The following is a 21,230-nucleotide window of genomic DNA, read 5'->3' on the forward strand; positions in this document are numbered from 1 at the left end:
TAGATTTGAGATGAGAGAATGTAAGAGAATATGACTTAGTTGAAGATCGAGACAAGGGAATTGAGCTAATTATCTTCCTCTCTCTCTCTCTTTCTCTCTCTCTCTCTCTCTCTCTCTCTCTCTCTCTCTCAAGCTTCTTCTCGTAGCCTCTTGAAGGGGAATCCTTCTACCTCTCTTTCTCTATCTCTCTCTCTCTCGCAGCCTCTCGGGGTCTCCTTATGTCTCCCTAACTGCCCTCCATGCCTCTTATTTATAGTGAATTGGAGAAGAAGGGTTGTGGCTGAGAAGAGGAGCTCTTTGTGGAGAGGGATCTTGGAAAGATCAGTGATATGATCCTAAGGTCATAAATCTGATGGTTCCATTGGCTCCGAAAGGGGGGTAAAACTCCAAGGTACTTCTTTAGAAAGCTTGTAGTTCACTCATTCTTCTTTTCTCTGTTCGAAGTGTTGTTTTCTATCTGTAGACTACGATCACGGCATGCGCGATTTCGCCAATCTCTCTCTCTCTCTCTTTTCTTTTTTAAATCTTCAAACTAACTAACAGGTCACTTGTCTTTTCTTTTAAATGACATCCAATTCTAGAAATCTCCATATTTAAAAAAAAAAGATAATATCTAAAATATTCTAGTCTTGTCCAAAAATCTAATATTTTTAGACCATCCTTACTATACACATTAACATTAGTGATTAACATAGCTCATCTCTCTTGTTCACGTTGTAATTTTTGTGGAGGGTGGCTACGGTCCTTGTTAATTCATAAAAATATTGAGTTGTGACTCTCGATTTTATTTATTTATTTATTTTTAATGTTAGTTAGTTATTAACGTTAGTTTTTTTTGTTAGTAACCTTACTAACTTATTAATTGACTAACTAACTTTTGAACTAACCAACTAAATTTTTATTCCCTGTAAATATTACAACATGGAAGACTAGATTACGAGCCAATTGAATGACACTCATCAAATTTGAATGCAGTGTAGGAGTCATAGTCATACCAAGATCTGCAGCCAAATAGCCTAACAATAGGGTCTCCTTGTAAGCCTTAGTGGTTGCAATGTACTCAACCTTGGTAATAGACAAGAACATGCATTTCTTCATCCTAGAAATCCAAGAGTGCACCTCCAACAAAGACATGCCCAAAGGTGGACTTCCTACTATTTGGATGTCATACATAGTTTGAGTCAGTGTAACCCACGATGCCTATATCCTGGCTACTATAGCAACTATACATATATGCGATGCATTTAAGGTATCTCATGATACCATGCATGGCATCCCAATGTCACCTGCTAGGTGTAGCCATACAATGTGCCACAAGTCCACTACAAATGCTATGTCAAGTCAAGTGGCTATTATGGTATACATCAAAATGTCCACTATAGATGTATATGGAACCTTGACAATCTCGACTCTCTCATTATCTAGCTGAGGACAATTGGCCCAACTAATATTCACATGAGAAGATAAAGAACATCCAATAGGCTTATCATCCTCCTTATGGAATCACTCAAGTACTTCGTGTATGCACTCCTTCTCGGACGAGTAGAGAAGTCTCTTAGAGTGATTGTTGTGTGTAATGTGCATACCAAGTATATGTGAGGCTTGCCCTATGTCCTTCATCTCAATGCTCTTTGCAAGATGAGTCTTTAAAGCATCCAACTCAATATGTGAGGCTTGTGCTATGTCCTTCATCGCAATGCTCTTCGCAAGATGAGTCTTTAAAGCATCCAACTCAATATGAGCACTCCCATCAATAAGCATATCATTAATATAAAGCACCAAGATAATAAGGCTACCATCACATGCCATCTTTGTATATAAACACAGTTCCATATCAATTTAGAAATACCCCTATGAATACATGAAAGTATCAAGATTATGGTACCCTTCCCTAGGTGCCTACTTAAGCCCATAATGACTCTTTTTCAATTTGCACATGAGGTGCTCGTTTTTTTCCACAAAACCCTTAGGCTAATAAATATAAATATCCTCACATAGGTCCCCATATAAAACAATTATCTTAGCATCCATTGTGGGTTTATATGAATCATCATGTATTAGTTGCAAAGGGGCCTTGGAATATTATAAATAGAAGTGAAATACATCTTGGTTGTTTTTCAAAAGCCTCAAAGTGGTGTAATGTACTCAACATGTCATAGCTTAAGGTAATGTTTGATAGCCACTTAGTACCTTGTTCCTCTATTCTCCATAGGAATTATCAAATTATGGATTGATTGGATAGCCTTGGATCTACCTCATAGTGAAGTGCATAGCCTCATCCCATGAGGTCAACCCAAATTTTCTTGCAATCCTATTAGTCACCAATAGAATTCTAGCATTCAATCAAGATGATCACATTCTAGCCAATCATGGCTAAGAGTGGACTTATCGCCACACTTGGTTCAAAGAGAGTGAGAGATGAGGGGGAGTGGGACTTAACCCCTTTGCACATCAAAATCTCAACTTTTTCCCCATAAAATAGTGCTTAGTTGGGATCTAGCACCATACTCAAGGAAGTCAGTGTTCGGCTCTGGCCTAGTTTTCGTAATCAAAAAGCACGCCGACTAGTTACGTCCATGCATCCTTTGAGTGCTTTTGTCGATAAATTCACTCACTCGCTTCCCATTCATAAACATAAATTTCTTTAGTTTTCTAAGCATAATATGTTATGCACATTGTTTGACATGAGAAAACCTCTTCATTTGTTATTATTTAGCACTAGGTCACTGTTCACATTTTCATTGGATGCATGCACATGAGTTCAAGAAGAAATTTCTTTTCAAACAACCACTTTTTATAATTGTGATATTTTCATATACAAATCCATCCAAAGAGTCATAGATACAAAATATTAGCCCTACCAAAGGGCATTTATCCTACTCATAGTCATGATTTCTCAATGCTCACTACATTGTATTTGAATGGATTTCTTCTCTAAAATTGGTCCACCTATAAATATTACCAAAAGTAATTAGATTTCCCTAGTTTTGTGCTTCCATAAGAGGGAACCTTCTATAGATGACCTCTTGACTCCATGTTGGTCAAGCATTCATAGGTAGATAAAAATCCAATTTAGGTGTAAGACTACTGTGCTTGGGGAAGCATAATGCTAATTAGTTCAGCCTGCCATTTAGGCATGGACTATTCATAATTTACTTGCATAATATAAATCACAATGAGATCTTGTCAACTACAACTATGAATCAATCTTTTCTAAGAAGTATTTTCATTTTAAATTAATAGTTTTATAGCACAATGCAACACTTGTTCATAGGAAGACATATTCATGTTCAACATTTTTTCCAACTTGCCATAACTCTAAATCATTGTTTTTCCTAATACCTTTGTATAAACTCTTAAATCTATAGAATTAATTGTCTTACTTATATGTCAACAATGGACACTAAGCCTTTTTATATGTATATCTCTCTATGTTTCTCAATATGTCAGTCTCTAGTCTCTAGATTTAAAGAAATCTATGTATTAGATTTAGTAAATCCCTTAATGTACTAGTATTTATGAAACTTAAATGGAAAATCCTAGGTTTCCCATAAGATACTAAATATTCTACATATACCATGTCCAAATTACCCAATATCCCTAACTATTTTATGGTAAATTTTGCTTTCACTTCAAGGCTTTCTATCCTTTTAGGCCAAGGCAAAAGCTCTTGTTAATAAATTTATGTTGTTGAAAATCCTACAGTTATTGATTGGAACTCATTTTTCTAAGTTCTTTTATGATTTGCTTTTAAGTTTACATATACAAGATATCTTATCCTTCCTATTCTAGTAAATCAATAATGTTAGAGATGTTCATTAGGCCCCAATCCATCTATTTGCTAGATTAACTTATCACTTCTAAGTTAGAACTTGGAAAGAACTCCATTATCTCCCTCTTCTATGGAATGGCTATCTTTAAATACTTATGCACACACTAGTTCTTGTAGGATTTTGGGGTTTTGTCATCCTTCATCATTATAACCTTATTATGATATAAGACTGCATGCGAGAAGCGAGATTTTTGAGCTAGCTTTTTTGGGAAACCTCCATTTTTTGTTCCACACAGTCCACTAGGCACATATCAACCACCACTATTGCCTCCCCAATGCCACCACCACCAGCTTTATCAACAAATGTGTATTTTTAGTGACCGGCCAAGCCGATGACACTACTGCACCAGTAGTAACAAGACCCGTAAGTAGAATCAGACTTATGGAAAGCCCATCTATGCCTAGCCTCCAATGGAATTGAATATAGTCAATCCAACTAAAATTTTCAAGTAATTGAATGGATTGGTCGTGAATATGGAAATGGCAATAAATTATATATATCTCTCTCAATTAGCAACTTCTCTCTTTCTCCTCTCTTAATTTTGCAAGGTTCATGCATGTGTTTTTCATAATTGTTTTAATTTTGCAAGGGTCAAGGGTTTGTATGAGATCCATTATCTTAAACACTTTTAGTAGTTAGAAAGAATATCACATTGTTATTCCCACATGCATATATACATTCATGTACCTCTCTCTTTTATGTGTGTGATTCGGTATTACATCGATATATCATCCCTTCCATTTTGCACATATAAGTGAAACTATATTGCACATGTTTTTGCTACATTCAATTGATCATTATTGTGTGGAATTACTACAAGAGGATACAATATCAAAAAATTTGTTACACTTATTGTAATAACATGTGATATCTATTGTTTTTCAAATTGTTCAGATAGTTAATATTATCAAGACAACAATATTACCTCATTGTTACACAATCCAATATCCACATATATGTTCACATGCGCACATGTATCCACACTCCGACCTTCCCTAGATATTTTGCACGTGCTTTTTTTCACATCTTATAGTAGAGCAATTGAGCAGAGGCCTGTAAACAATCTCCTTCACTTGCACATTCCTCTCTCTTTCTCCTCTTCTCTCTCATCCTCATTTCATTGCGCTTGTAAATTGGCACAATCAAATAATTTTGAAAGTACATATTTATCATGCACATCAAATATCAATCGAGTTCCAATACTAGAGGGTGAAATGGTGATCCCTAACAAATCAAGATTGAACCATGGAAGCATACTAGCTTAGTAGGGAAACAAGCTTCAGGAGGATCAAATGGAGGTGGTCATATAAAAGCATTGGGTGGGTTCCTCTACATCTTATCCATGCTATCATCCACAAATAGTGTCATTGTTGGGCTGAAGTATGGCCAATCAATGTCATCAAAATATTTCAGGAAAATAGGCTTTATGTAACTCCTTCTAGAAGAAGTGGTTATGGGAGTCGCTCTGCACTTACCTTGTCCATATCGAAATACAGAGATTGGTTTTTTCTTTGACAACTTCACACATTCACTTCTAACTAGTTGGAGTAGCTTGATTAAGTTGTCTTCCTTCATTGAGCTCCAAATGGCAATATCAAACAATGTGGCTATTTCTTCAAAAACTTTGCAAGCCCTAGCCGCAAAATCACCCACTACATGCCCATTTCCAAGGGCTTCACCTGTAATGATCCTTTTTGTTATGACTGCCTATGTAGAAGCACTCCATTCACATCGGTCATAATTAATTTTCGAGTTGTGGGAGGTAGTTGTACATGCATATGTGGAAAGATGAGCACCCATTTATCCATATGATAAAAAAGTGCACTACATTATAGTCAAATATTGTAAAAGTTTATGTAAACATGTTACCTTTTCTCTTAGAAATCTTCCATCTTTGACAAAGTGATACAGACATGTGATTTGTCTATTGGAATTTAGCACTACTGATGCAAGGTCACCACATCCCACTTTGTAATCTAAAATGATGTCCCCTTCTTTTGTGTATGCTTGCAAGAACGAGCTCCAAAAAGCCTTGCCACGTTGCATGCCACTTGTAGAATGTGGTATTCATATAAGGGATTAGGAATCTACTAAATGTCTATAAAATGTCTCTGTAGTGGTTTAACAACATTGAATCTCGTATTTGACCTCCCATAGGGGATCGTAATGTGTCTCGCACCCACTCATTCATAGTAATGTTGTCTTTTGTGATCTTTGGAGGGATAATTCCATTATAAGTGACATCCAAACGCATGTACTCTAGAATGTATATCACATGTACCCGCATTTAAAGTATGAAATACAAATTTTAGTGATTGCACTCATTGAATGGAGCTAGCAACTGTGTTACATAAATGGTATCTAGCATGACCATATCATGACTTTAAAACTCTCATCTCTCTACCTCCAATGACATAGACAAGTATCTCACAATGAACAACATGTGCCATGTGTAAGGCCCAACACTTCTACCCTAACTCCATCCATCGACGTCCATCCTCCACAATCTGCTCCATGAGGTCTACCATCCTAGGTGGATCTATTAGTGACATAGTAGGATTTGGTGGAGCCTTGCTGCCCTTGCTAGAAGCTATCACGATTCAAACATTGCCAATGGAAAGGTGAATCTGCTGTAGATCGTAGTCCATGTTGCAGTGTGCTTGCTTCTTGAAAGTGCGTCCTAATAGCATTTCTTGACCTACATCCTTTGTATTTGGCAATATATAAAAGATGACTAGTAGGCTCTTAGACTCGATAAAGACTGTGATCTTACACTTCCCTAGGAGTGGATATGATTTGCCCCCGAATGGGTTGAGTTCTCGGGGAAGTTACTATATCTATATCTATATCCTCTACATCACATGTGTTCAAGGTCTATTTATAAATATCCTTATCTGTGAATTTTTCTTGAATAAAACATAACCCTTTTCTATTCAGTCTGTAAATAATCCTTTTATATTACACCCTTTTGTATGTAAAAAATGTATAAAAATAGTATTTTAAAAATACCTTATTTTGAATGCACGTGATGCATACATATATTCATGAGTAACTTACTCGAGGCTGAGTTTAGCATTGGTGGCTGTAACTATGGCTGACCAATGAGGATCCAATGATCGTATGTCAAGACATTGAAGTCAGCTCCCTCGTCAATCAAGACATAAAAAGCATGCATGTGTCGAGCGGTGGCCGTGGCGTAGGTATATTAGTGCTACTACCTCTTCATCCTCATCCTCTAGTTTGGTGATGATGGCTACATGGACATTGACATGGGCTTCCAGCACAGGGGGCTCATGCAGTGGGTGTGTGGGAGGATAGTTCTTCTTTATGCGACTACCATTTAAGAAGCCTATGCCCTCACCTTCAGTATCATATTCAATGGTGTCTACCTCCTCCCTAGTCTCCTCACTACTGGAGTAGATGTCCTCATACTCATCATAACAATTGGCTTCTCCTATTTGTTTGTTATCCCTTGAACTCTCGTCTCTGGCATATCCTTTGTTGGTAACTAAGGCCCAATTGTACATTAAGTTCAGGTCATGCACCTTAGTCCATCTCCACTTAGGAGCATTCAAGAGGTCTCTAAGGGGCTTGAGATTAGCAAGGGAATTTCCAATCAACTTTCCCACCAAATACTCGAGGGTCTTGTGCAGTTCTAGCTTGTTGCTAGTAGGAACATGGGAAGGGATAGGTCTAGGTCGACTGCTTGAGCTCCTGGCCATCGTATAGAGGGTCAGTATACGGGTTCCCTCCTTGAGACAGTTTTGGTTTTTGCAGCCTGTTTGTACGTCTCCTCCTCATTTGAGAATAGGAGATCGATGGTTGCTAGTACGTGCATCTAATCTCACTCATCGTCAGGGCAAGGAATGTATTTGGTCAGGGGTTCATGAGACTTTCTTATTGATGTGTCACCCTTGAGCATGGCAGAGACGGCATCCAGGTTGATAGGGGTTGTCATCCAAGTGTCCATCTCAACCTTTACCACATCCGTTCGGTTCCCTAGGAACATTAGACCATTGCCCCAGTCTTCAATGACTCGAGCGTTCCTCATCCAGGGTCATCCTAGCAGAATGTCATAGTCCACTCCCTTCATGACAATGAAGTTCACATTTAACTAAGAAGTGGTAGAGACCTCTTTTTGTTCTAAAAGCTATCTTGTACTCATCCCCTGCATTCATCCTAATTTGGTGATATCCTAACCTTAAGTCAATCTTAGTGAAAACTCTTGCATCCTTGAGTTCATCCAACAAATCATCAATGCAGGGGATTGGTTACCTGTTCTTTATGGTGCTCTTATTTAAGTCTCTATATTCAATACACATCCTAAATGATCCATGTTTCTTTTTGACAAGTAGTATGAGAGAAGCAAAAGGTGACTGACTAGGCTGAATAAACCCCATTTCTAGTAGGTCTTTAACCTGTTTCTCTACTTCTTCTCTCTCATACTTGGATAACCTGTAAGAAGGTTTTTTGATGGGTTTAGTGTCAAGCATTAAGTCAATAGGATGATCCACTTCACCCTGAGGAGGCAATGATGTAGGTGGCTGAAATATGTCCTTAAACTCTTCCAAGAGTTGCCATAGACATGGATCTTGCTCCTTAAGTGAAGTAGATTTCTGATTTTCATCTACCTTTGATAGAAGAAGTTTGAAATTGCAAGACTTAGCATTAAATTCCTTCTTCATCTTCATCTTGCTGATTATTTCCACTTGCTTTCTCTCTATGCAATTAAGTTTTACTTATTGCCCATTCCAAGTAAACTCCATGAACATTTGATTTAGATCCAAAGAAAAATTTCCAAGATGTTTAAGCCAATCGCAGCCAATGATGATGTCAATAGGACCCATATATTGGACAATCAAGTGTTGAGATATCGAGCTCCACTCGTGATACGCCAGGGTGACCGTTGTGTATTTATGTCACCGACTTGTCAGTTGCAGATGCGGTTGGTACACCGCCCATGAATAATAGCTACATGATAGCTATCCTTATCTACTCTAGTTCGTGGCTCAGTTAGTATGCCACCTTAGTTAGTTGAGTTTGGTTTGAGACCCATATATAGGGTTCTTCTATTTCTTTGTATGAGAGTTCTTTTGGCTTACACAACTAAGAAGAGGAAAACTGTTTTCAGCCTCCACCCTTGTGTGTATTCCCCCATTGTGCAAGCAAGAAAGCTTCAAGTGAGACTCCTTCCTTCTCTCCCACAATCTTGACATGGTATCAGAGCCTTGTTCGTGGTAAGGAGCTCAAGAAAGCAAGCCAAGCTCGCGGTGTTCTGGTAAGAGGAGCAGTGTTGCTTTCATTTTCTGTTTTGGGAGCAGATCTCTGCAGGTAGCACAGCCGGAAAGTGCAGGAGTGCATTGTCTCAGGTTGAGACGCCCTTCGCGGTGAAGCAAGAGGGCAGTATATGCTGCGGGACAGGGCTTTAGCCCTTGGCGACCTTGTTTTTTTTATTTGAGGCCATTTCGGGGCCTGTTTTGGAGGCGGAAGTTTTCTGCACGCACTCAGGAAAAGGCCTAGTTTTATGCTGTGCAGCCACTGTTCTACAGGTCGGTGAATAGTTACTGTAAAAATTGCATTGTATGCTTGTGCGCAGAGACATTGAAAGTTACAGAATCATCCCTGTTGCCTATTGATGCAAAATCGTCACTAGGAAGTGACTGTGTGGTCAAATACCACTTTTGCCAGTTTTGCAGATTTTCCCTTGTGAGGGTGAAGCTGTGGTTTTTGCAGTGACAGAATTTTTTGCAGTCTTCTGTAATGGCATCTGATTCTCTTTCATAGATTGTCACTGAAAAGCTTGACAAGAACAACTTCCAAGCATGGAAGTTTAGAATGACGAATTTCCTTATGGGAAAAGGATATTGGGAATTTGTTGCAGGAAATGAAGAAGAACCAGTTCTTCCTGATGTTCCCAATCAACAGCAAATGTAGGCATTTAAAGCATGGCATGAGAGAGCCAGGAAAGTTATGTATTGGCTGTCTATCAGCATTTCAGACTCTATGATTGTGCATATTCAGGATGCAAGTACGCCAAAGGAGGCATGGGATACTTTATCAAAAATGTATAGCACAAATACACAAGCCAGGAAAATGCAGCTCAAGCAAGAGTTGCACAATGTGCAAAGAGAAAATATGAGCATCAACGACTACCACATGAAGGTGAAGAAGATTGCAGATGCACTTGCTTCCATTGGGTCACCAGTGGAAGATGATGATTTAGTTTCTGTGACCTTGAATGGTCTAGGAAAGGATTATGCACAGTTTCGGACATCCATTTCAGTTCGTGAAAGATTTCCTGATTTTGAGGAGTTGATTGCTCTTCTAATTTCTGAGGAACAGAGAAATGGTGGTGCATCTTCTTCAGGAGGAACTTCAAAAGAAGATGTCTTCTACTCAAATGCTGGAAGAGGTAGAGGCAGAGGTAGAGGAGGCCGATATGGAGGCCGTGGTAGAAATCAGAATATGCAGCAAACTCAAGAAAACCAGTCCTATGGAGGAGGACGTGGTAACTCTAGAGGCAGGGGGAGCCAAAGAGGTCGTGGTGGATGGCAAAGAGGCCAAAATGCAAACAGTAATTTTGAATGCTACTACTGTGGTAAAATGGGTCATATGGCTAAAGACTGCTATAAAAAGCAGAATGACATCATGAATGGAAAACTGCAACAAGGGAATTATGCATCTTCTAGTAGACAGGGTGATGACAGAAATGAGCACTTGTTTATGGTGCAACACATGAACAATTCTGTGACAAGTGCAGAAGAAAGCAATGATGTATGGTATGTTGACTCAGGTGCATCAAACCACATGACAGGTCATGCAGAATGGATGGAGGATGCAAGAAAAATGGAAAAACCAGGATTTGTGGAGACTGGTGATGATACTGCACATCCTATTGTGCAGATTGGAAAAATTCCTTTGTCTATGCAGGATGGGAAAAAGAAATACCTCTCCGATGTATTTCATGTCCCGAATATCACCAAGAATCTGGTTTCTGTTGGTCAAATGGTTGAGCAGGGCTTGCAGGTCAGATTTAATCCTCATGGATGCTTTGTTGAGGATATGAAAAATAAAGGTCGCTTGATAGCAAAAGGAAAGAAGAAGGGCAAGATGTTTACATTGGATGCAGACATGTCTGAATTGAGTGCAGCAATGTTTGCACATGGGACCGGTGTAGTTGCAGATATTGATATCTGGCATAAACGCATTGGTCATGTTAATGTACATCGACTTAAATCAATGCAGGCCCAAAATATTGTTGCAGGATTGCCAAAATTCAAGGTTGCAGAAATGCATAAGGTATGTGAAGCCTGTCAGTTTGGAAAACAGGCAAGGAAACCATTTCCTAGACATGTTCAAGAGAGTGAGAAGCCATTGGAATTAATCCACTCTGATGTGTGGACTACTAAAGCTGCATCTCTTGGAGGCTGTCATTATTTTGTCAGTTTTATTGATGACTATAGCAGAAAAATTTGGGTGTATTTTATGAAAAAGAAAAGTGAAGTTTTTGGGCATTTCAAAACTCTTAAAGCTATGGTTGAAAAAGAAACAGGCCTGCAAATAAAATGCCTAAGGTCAGATGGAGGGGGAGAGTACCTCTCAAATGAGTTTGCAAGGTTCCTGCAGGAGCATGGCATAAAGCAGCAATATTCATGCAGTCATACCCCACAACAAAATGGAATTGCAGAAAGGAAAAACAGGCATATTGGAGAGGTATCTCGTGCCATGCTCAATGAAAAAGACTTGCCAGATTTTTATTGGGCTGAAGCAGTTGCTACAGCAGTCTACATAATGAACAGGACTCCCACTGCAGCAATACATGGAATGACTCCAGAGGAGAGGTATACTGGTAGGAAACCAGATATTTCTCATTTGAAAATTTTTGGTTGCATTGCCTATGTACATGTGCCAGATGAGTTGAGATCCAAGTTGGATCCAAAAGCTGAGAAGTGCATCTTTATTGGTTACTCTCTGCAGCAAAAAGGGTATAGATGCTATAACCCTTCTACTCGTAAGTTTACAGTGAGCAGAGATGTTGTTTTTGATGAGATGAGTAGCTGGTATAAACCAGTAAATGTGATTGATGATGTAGATGCACAAAATGGTAATGCTGCACAGAATTCACAGCAGCAGTCACAAAATATTAGTGGACCTGGAGCGTCCTCTAGCAGTGGTTCATATTCTTCGCCATGGACAGGCAGATTGAGATCAGGAGAATCTTCTCAAAGTAATGCAGATAGTGGTATGCAGGTATCACGAAAAGGAAAAGAGAAGGTTGATCAGCCCATGTTTGATGTGAATGCAGGTCACTCTTATGTGGATGGTGAATCCAGTGGCTCAGAACAGAGCATTGATGATGAGTTGGGTATTCCTTCTATTGTTACACCTGGAGTAAGGAAGACCAGGGATGTTTTGAGAGCACCTGGGAGTGAACCTACTTTGCGCAGGTCTACGAGAGCTAGGTATCCTGTGGATAGGCTGAAATATGATGGATTTACAGCCATTCACTATGCATATATGGTTAAAGTGATACAGGAACCAGAACCCACTTCTTTTGAGGAAGCCATGGGAAAAGAAAAATGGGAGAAAGCCATGGATGAAGAAATGGATGCCTTGGAAGCAAATGCTACATGGGAATTGGTACCTTTTCCTAAAGGTAAAAATGCAATTGGTTGTAAGTGGGTTTATAAGGTGAAGCACAATGCAGATGGTTCTGTGAACAGATACAAGGCAAGATTAGTAGTCAAGGGGTATGCACAAACATATGGCATTGACTATGAAGAAACATTCAGTCTGGTTGCAAGGATGGCAACCGTAAGAGCAGTCATTGCTATGGCTGCATCAAAGGGATGGTCTTTACATCAGATGGATGTAAAGAATGCCTTCTTGCATGGTGATTTACAAGAAGAGGTCTATATGGAGCAGCCACCAGGTTATGTGCATGCTGTTCATCCTGAGTTTGTTTGCAGGTTGAAGAAAGCCTTGTATAGCTTGAAGCAAGCACCTAGAGCATGGTCTGACAAGATAGGACAGTATCTTGTCACTATTGGCTTTCAGATTTCCAAGGCAGATTTTTCACTTTATGTGAGAAAAACAGAGAAAGGTATTATGCTACTTGTCATTTACGTTGATGATTTGATTATGACAGGTGACAGTGATGAAGATATCCTTCATGTGAAAATGCTATTGAAGCAGAAGTTTGAGATGAAGGATTTGGGAGACCTGCGTTATTTCTTGGGCATTGAGGTGATTAGATCACCAAGTGGGATACAGCTCTTGCAGAGGCAATATGGATTGGACATGCTGTCCAAATATGGGATGACAGGCTGTAAGCCTATTTCAGTTCCTTTGGAGCAGAATGTGAAGCTGAGCGCAGATGCAGGTGAGCTTCTGGAAGACCCTACTATGTACAGACGCATAGTAGGAAGCTTGATTTATATGACTATTACTAGGCCATATTTGAGCTATGCTGTTGGATTGGTAAGTCAGTTTATGCAAGCTCCAAGGAAATCGCATTTGGATGCGGCTAGACGCATACTCAGGTATGTGAAGTCCACATTGCAGTATGGACTATTTTATGAGACTGGGGTTCAGATACAGTTGCATGGATACACTGATGCTGATTGGGCTGGTAGCATTTTTGATAGACGATCTACCAGTGGATATGTGTTCTCTTTTGGGAGTGCTGCAGTCACTTGGAGCAGCAAGAAACAGCCTACAGTTGCCTTGTCGAGTACAGAGGCTGAGTACAGGGGTGCAGCAATGGCTGCATGTGAGGTAGCTTGGTTGCATAAGCTACTTTATGATATGCATCAGGTTACAGATGGGCCAGTTGTCATTTATTGTGACAACATGAGTAGTATACACTTGGCAAATAACCCAGTCTATCATGCTAGAACAAAGCACATTGAGGTGCATTATCACTATGTGCGAGAGAGGGTTTTACTAGGTCTTATTGATCTAGTTTATGTCAGCACAGAGGATCAGGTAGCTGACATATTCACGAAGGCATTGGGCGCAGAGAAGCTGCGCAAGTTCAGAGACCTGCTTGGTGTGCAGGAATTGGGATTGAGCTCAAGGGGGAGTGTTGAGATATCGAGCTCCACTCGTGATACGCCAGGGTGACCGTTGTGTATTTATGTCACCGACTTGTCAGTTGCAGATGCGGTTGGTACACCGCCCATGAATAATAGCTACATGATAGCTATCCTTATCTACTCTAGTTCGTGGCTCAGTTAGTATGCCACCTTAGTTAGTTGAGTTTGGTTTGAGACCCATATATAGGGTTCTTCTATTTCTTTGTATGAGAGTTCTTTTGGCTTACACAACTAAGAAGAGGAAAACTATTTTCAGCCTCCACCCTTGTGTGTATTCCCCCATTGTGCAAGCAAGAAAGCTTCAAGTGAGACTCCTTCCTTCTCTCCCACAATCTTGACATCAAGTCCTTCATAATAGTGCAAGGTTGTGATAATTCAATAGGAGTGTGCTGGCACATCTCTTTGCTCAACTCTTGAGAACCATTCACCACTTGTACCTTCAATGGGACATCTATCTCTTAAGGTAGTAACTTCAGCTCATACAATGATTTGGCATTGACAAAACTATGTATGTTTCCCGTATCAATGAGAATATGAGCAACCTTTGAATTTATAGTACCCTTGAGCCAAAGTGTATTTTCACCTTTACAACCCATCCATGCATCCTGAGATATGGAACATAACATGGGTTGACACAAGAAACCATAGAAGGATTATCAATCTCTGATCCAACAGGATCAAATGGAGCACCTAGATCATAAGGGAAACTATTAATCGGCTCTGATTCCTCCTGTGTGTCTTGATCATCATGTTCATAAATTTCATCACAAGTAGGAACTGCCTCTACTTGCAAAAGATTTCCTTCTTGTGTCTCCTCTTCATCAAAGTCTTCAATATTCAGCATATTAGACTTTGCCATATATCCTTTGCACTTCTGCTTGTGCTCAGGAGACCATTTCTCCCCACATTTATAGCACCCTTGGATTTATCATTGGGAAGTGCCTTTGTTTACCGTAGCATAGAGGAGCGGGAAAATGGAAAAAGGAGATAACCAAAAGGGCATAGGACAAAGGAAGGAAAATGCGCCCCAGATGGAAGTCAGACCCTGAAAAATTTGAATGACGACCTCTCCAGAAGGCCTCAATGTCGCCTCGAGAAAAGAAAAGAGTAAAAACATACCATTAATTGTGAAAGCGCTCCTGAATCCTTGTAAAAGAGTGCCAGGCTCACTCCTGTGCAAATTGTATGCACTAGTTGGGAATGGGATAAGTTAGAACAAGTTTGGCTGGTGAAGGTTTATCTCCTTTGAAATTGGATATGTTGATCTTATCCTTGTATTCCTTGTCATAATGATAGTGCTGTCCATTATGATTGGTATATCCAAAAGACGCTTGTCTATGCTACCCATTTCTATTATTTCCAAAAGATTGACCATCAAACAATGAGTTCCCATGTGATTGTTGGTTGTGAGTGGATACCCATGTGGCAACCTATCATCATGATCTTCAGCATGCTGGAAACTATCTCCATTCCTTGCTTTATCATGTGCATACTACCCTCGATCATCTCTTACATGATGAACTTGAGTATATTGAGAACCAAACTCTTTATAGAAGGGATGACATCCATGTAAAAACTCATTTTTTTCGTCATGCAAGGAATAATATTGCTGTCCTTTATCTCTTGAATTAGTGAAGTTTGGCCTATTCCTATTCCCAAGAGTTGGTATGAGGCTGAACTATTTCATTCACCTTAGAAGGTCCTCCATGTTAAAAAATGGATGGTATATGTTGATGGGCTGTTGTAAACCTCACATGCCATGAACAATAGGTACATCTTCAGCATGGGAAGGTGAATTGCTTTGCAATTTGCTACTCAAGTTGCTGAATATTGTAACCAGCTATTCAAATTTGACATCCAACCTATGGTCTTGCTGCTCCATGTGTGTAATCATCTTGCCAAACTTGTCATCCATTGAATATGTAAGTTGGATAAGACCTTCATTCATGTTACCAACTTGCTTTGATAACTGTTGGAAATAATTGGAGTCATGAGTAACATTTACTTCAGTTCTAGGCTCATTGTCATTCATGAGGAACCCTTGGCAAATGGACCTCTTCATTAGTTGTACTATTGCCCATAAATTCTTGTCCCTGATCTATGGCCCCAATGGTAAAATTAGCTTTAGCATGGTAATCTTCTAAGCCTTCATTAATGTGCTCCAATACATGCTTCTTCTTCTTGTTCCTTGCCATCATGGAAATTGTAGTAATTCAGAACTGCCTGTCAACAAATGGTCAATAACCAGATCTATACTCCTCCAATATAAGTGCTTGATAGCTCCAAATGAAGCTAATAACACGTAGGTATACCAGATTTACTGAGGTTATAAGTTTGAAAGAGATATATAGTTGTTTCAGATCAAAATAGTGTACCCTGTCAACCTATCCAAGTGTTGTCTATAGTGACCACCTCTCACTAAAATGGCCAAAACTTTTGAACCGTAGGTCTAAATGAGGTGCTCTATATCTAGAGTTGAAGCTAACTTCATCCTCCACACACAGAGTATAAGAACCAATTTTTAATAGTGATATATCCCATTACTATAGTTGATTCTTTATGTCTGTCTATGATGAGACAACAATCTATAATAACCTATAGACTCTACTTAACCTCTCCTTCAGTAATAGGAAATGCAGCAAAAATTGAATGAGGAATTGGAGTGATTAAAGAAGATTAATATAAATACCTCTTTCAATGATTGAAGAAGGAGATATTGCTTGAGTCAAGCCTCGGCCACAAAGATTGATAGACCTTCTTCTTGAATCCAACAATTGATCAAAAGAAGAATAGACTCCATAATCCCACACATTAGCTCCAAATATGATCCAAGAATGAAGTCCAGATCTAATCTTCAGCTCCAATGAATAGTATAGATGAAAATAATTGAAATTTGAAACCTATTTGATGAAGATTTCAATGAAATTCTTCAATCCCTATCATACTTGTAGTTCAAGAGAAGATTGGGCTTCAATTTTGAATACATTGCTTGGATTCTTCAAAATCTTAAATGCTTGAAGTAGAAGAGAGGTCACTGGAGTGATTTAGAGCAAAAGCCCCATGAAATGGAAGAGAATAATCCAATAATTTGATGCTTAAAGCTTGCTACCCTGTTTTAACTCCATAGCCAACTATTCGTGAAGCTTCAAGTCCAAGAATGGATCAATGTCAATCCCTTGAGTGTTGAGGAAGCTCCAGGAAGCTTGATAGAGTAAAAGCCCTTTGATCTCTTGAATAAATTTCAATAAAAACTCAATGATATCATAAATTTGCCATAGCCAAGGTTTGCGAGATCAAGAATGATCAAGAGAGTGAAACATGGAATTGAGTACTTGCTGGAAGCTTGAGTAGTCTTTGTGGAAGCTTAATATAGCCATAGCCAACAGCTCATTGGCTGAAAATTTTTGTGGAGGAGGAGGGGATGTGTTAAGTGCAAACAACACAAAAACATCCTCTCTTATTTGAAAATGAAAAGACTACAAGCCAAGCACTAAGCGACTCTATTGAGAGCTCACACACTAAAGATTTCAATCTTGTAAGGTCATTTGAGCTATTGAAGGGCCTGGGAGAAGGGAGAAGCCAAGATCCACCATGAAAGCTTAAGGAAAGCTTGAGAGAAAGAAGAGAGAGGAATTGGCTCAAAAATTAACCAAGGTCTAACTCCAGTAATCTTTGTTTAGACTCCAGTAGGGTCAATAACCTTCAAAATGGGCCTCCATTTGACCAAACTTGCTATTTTGGCGGCCAAGAACCTCCATCTTCCTAAGATCTCCTTTAAGAACCTCCAAAATTAATCCCGACTTGTTGTAGAGAACTCTGACTAGTCACAATCAAATCCTCTGACCAAATCTTGGTACTCCACTTACTTGCTACATGTCCCTGTGACTAAATTCTCCATGAAAATGACTCTTTCCATGGATCAAAGTCCATGCTTTTATACCAATTGAAATGACGGTTTCCACTTCAATGAAAATTTAAACAAAAACTAACATGAAATGCTAATCAACAAGAAATGTTTGAAACCACAGTTTACCATTTCTGAATTCAATATGTCTTACAACCAAGAATTACAAGAGATGTTGAAGCCATAAAAGCTTGAGAATCATTATGCATAGTGTCTCACTGTGTAGCCATTGTATATAAGCCTATCCATAGGCTTTCTAACTCTTTTTTATCTCCTCAAGTGAGGTGCAATATGAGACTCTCCTCTCTCATGAGGTGGTACATATCTATGTCTCACGCCAAGAGTCACAATTGATGGAATACCAAACTCAGTATCCAAGCTATCAGTGCTAGGTAAATCATCCATTCTCTCTATCTAGTTCCATTATCTTCCACACACTAACTATGTGTATACAACCAAAACATACAAAAGGAAAGTAACCTAGATGTAACCATGGTTGAGAGTGTGACTCAAACCTTATTCAACTAAGGTAATCAACCCAAACCAAAGGTTCATGTGCTTAGCTCTTAACAAAACTGAGAGAGCAGTGTACTCTCTCTATCCTTCATTATTCCATCACACTAATTGAGTAATGATAGTGTAAATAGCTAGGTCTATAAACAACTAATTATAGTTAACAAACTATAGTTAACTTGCCTGACTTATTGAATACAGATACATGTCTAGTTTAGTTAGGCTACGACTATCTAGTGTTAGTCATAAGTATTGCTGAGCTTGAATCTCAACACTCCCCCTCAAGCTCAAGCTAGCTACTATACTCCAAGTAGCTCCTTGAAGTGAACAAAATAATCTCTACCAAGTTATTTGGTAAAGATGTCAGCTACCTGGTCTTCAACCTTCACATGAAGTAGATCAATTTGTGTTGCAAGTACCATTTTCATGATAAAATGATCATGAACTTCTATGTGCTTATATCTAGCATGATAGACTAGGTTGCTAGCTAACATCACACTACTCATATTGTCATAATACAATGTGACCTTCTTATCCAATTGTATACCCAAGTCATGTAGCACTTTCACAAGCCAAATTTCTTCACATGTAGTTAAGGCTATACCTCTATATTCTACCTCAATGCTAGAAAGAGCAATAGTAGGCTACTTTTTACTACTCTAGTTGATCATACTACTACCTAGATTGAAAGCATAACCACTGGTTGAATTTACATAGGCACAACTATCCCAATCAACATCTATATAACCTATCAAATCAAGTGTCTTCTCATTAAACAACCCATAATCAAAAGAACCTTTCACATACTGTGGTTTACGGGGCTTTTGCATAAATTGGCTAATTAGCCCCACTAAATAACTAAGGTCAAGACGAGTGAATAGATCATTAGACCACCTACCATCTCCCTATACATAGTGACATTCTCTATTTTATTCCACTACAAGTTTGACATTCTCCCTGAGCTGCTATGCCAAATACACACCATACACATAAAAGGGACCTTACTCAATGACACAAGAAGACAGATGGAGGCCAAAACATTTTTCTGCTAGTTTTTCCTTCCTTTTCCAAACCCAATACAATGTACACAAAGTATAGATAAGATACAACACAAAGGAAAGTAGCCTACTAAGTCAAATAGTGCATAACTAACTATATTAGTCAACTGGCGCTATATCTATGCTAGTTATAGGTAGGTATAACAAACCAAATATAATAAGTGATAATTTAATGGCCATGTGAGGGTCATAATGACCACCGATGTGCTAAGTATAGACATGTGGACCCATCTAGCTACGTGGTCCATCATCAATCTCTATACATATTGAGCTTGCCATCTCAACATGCTACTCATGTTGTCATAGTGAATGACAACTGGCCTATTTTCCTACATATCCAAATCACCCAATAACTTTTGTAACTATACCACTTCACATGCTACCATAGCAACATCTTTGTACTCAGTCTCTGTACTTGATAAAGAAATTTTAGGTTAGTTTTTGCTGCTCCACGTAATTAGTGCGCTACCAAGGGAAAACATGAATCCACTAGTAGATCTTCTATCAAACATGCTACCATTCCAAAATTCATTTGTATATTCAAACACCTATCTATCAAACATGCTACCATTCCAATTTTCATCTGTATATTCAAACACCTATATATTCTTACTTATCTCATAAAAAAGTCCACAATGTAAAGTAAACTTTACATATCTCAATATACATCTAACTACATCCCAATGAGGCTTTCTAGGCATATGCATAAACTAAGCGACAAGGCTAACAACACAACTCAAGTCTAGCCTTGTGATACTCATGTAAATCAAATTCCCTACTATTCTCTTGAACATAGTACTATCTTCTATCTCATCCCCAACATCAATACTCAACTTCTCATTTCGCTCCAATGGCATTGAAAGAGGCTTATATGCTATCATACCATACTTAGACAACATATCCAAGCCATATTGCCTTTGGGACAGCCATATACCATCATCACATCTGATCACCTCAATACAGAGAAAGTACCTTACCTCACCCAAATCCTTCATCTCAAACTTCTCTAAAAAGTTCTTAAGTTTAGTAATTCCACTATCACTATCACCTATAATAATCAATTCATCCATATAGATTACTATGATGGCCAAACCTACATATCCCTTTCTCACATAAAGTGAGTAATCAACATCAGAGACATTAAAAAAAACCAATGTTGATAAGATAATCTTTGATCTTATTAGACAATTCCCTAATTTCTTGCTTTAGCCCATAGAGTTCCTTCTTTAACTTGCACATATATGTGGGATGCACTAAATCCTCATTACATACTATTGGCTACTCCATATATACCTTGGGGATTTCACTATATGTATACCCTCTATATCATGTGCATTCAAGGCCTATTTATAAATATCCTTATCTATGAATTTTTCCTTAATTGAACATAATCCTTTTCTATTCAATTTTTAAGTAAACCCTTTATATGGGACCCTTATGTATATAAAAAATATGTAAAATTGGTATTTTAAAAATCCCTTACATTGAACCCACATGATACATACATATATTTATGACTGATCTCCCTAGGATATACACCTCTTCTTGCAATTCATTATGCAAGAAGGCATTCTTGATATCCATTTTCTACAAACTCTAACCTTTAGTTGCTACCAAAACATTCACACATCTAAAAATTGCAATTTTAGCAACTGTAATGAATGCCTCTTCATAATCTATGTCATATGTTTGAGCATAGTCCTTTGCAACTAGCCTAGCCTTATACCCGCTAACAAAACCATATGCATTTTTCTTGATTTTGTAAACCCACTTACAACGAATAGCTTTCTTGCCCTTAGACAATGGTACTAGACTCTAAGTCTTA

The sequence above is a fragment of the Lygodium microphyllum genome, chromosome 7 (assembly GCF_053477565.2).
Source record: "Lygodium microphyllum isolate KBCC chromosome 7, Lygodium_microphyllum_v1.1.10, whole genome shotgun sequence".
Classification (NCBI taxonomy): Eukaryota; Viridiplantae; Streptophyta; class Polypodiopsida; order Schizaeales; family Lygodiaceae; genus Lygodium; species Lygodium microphyllum.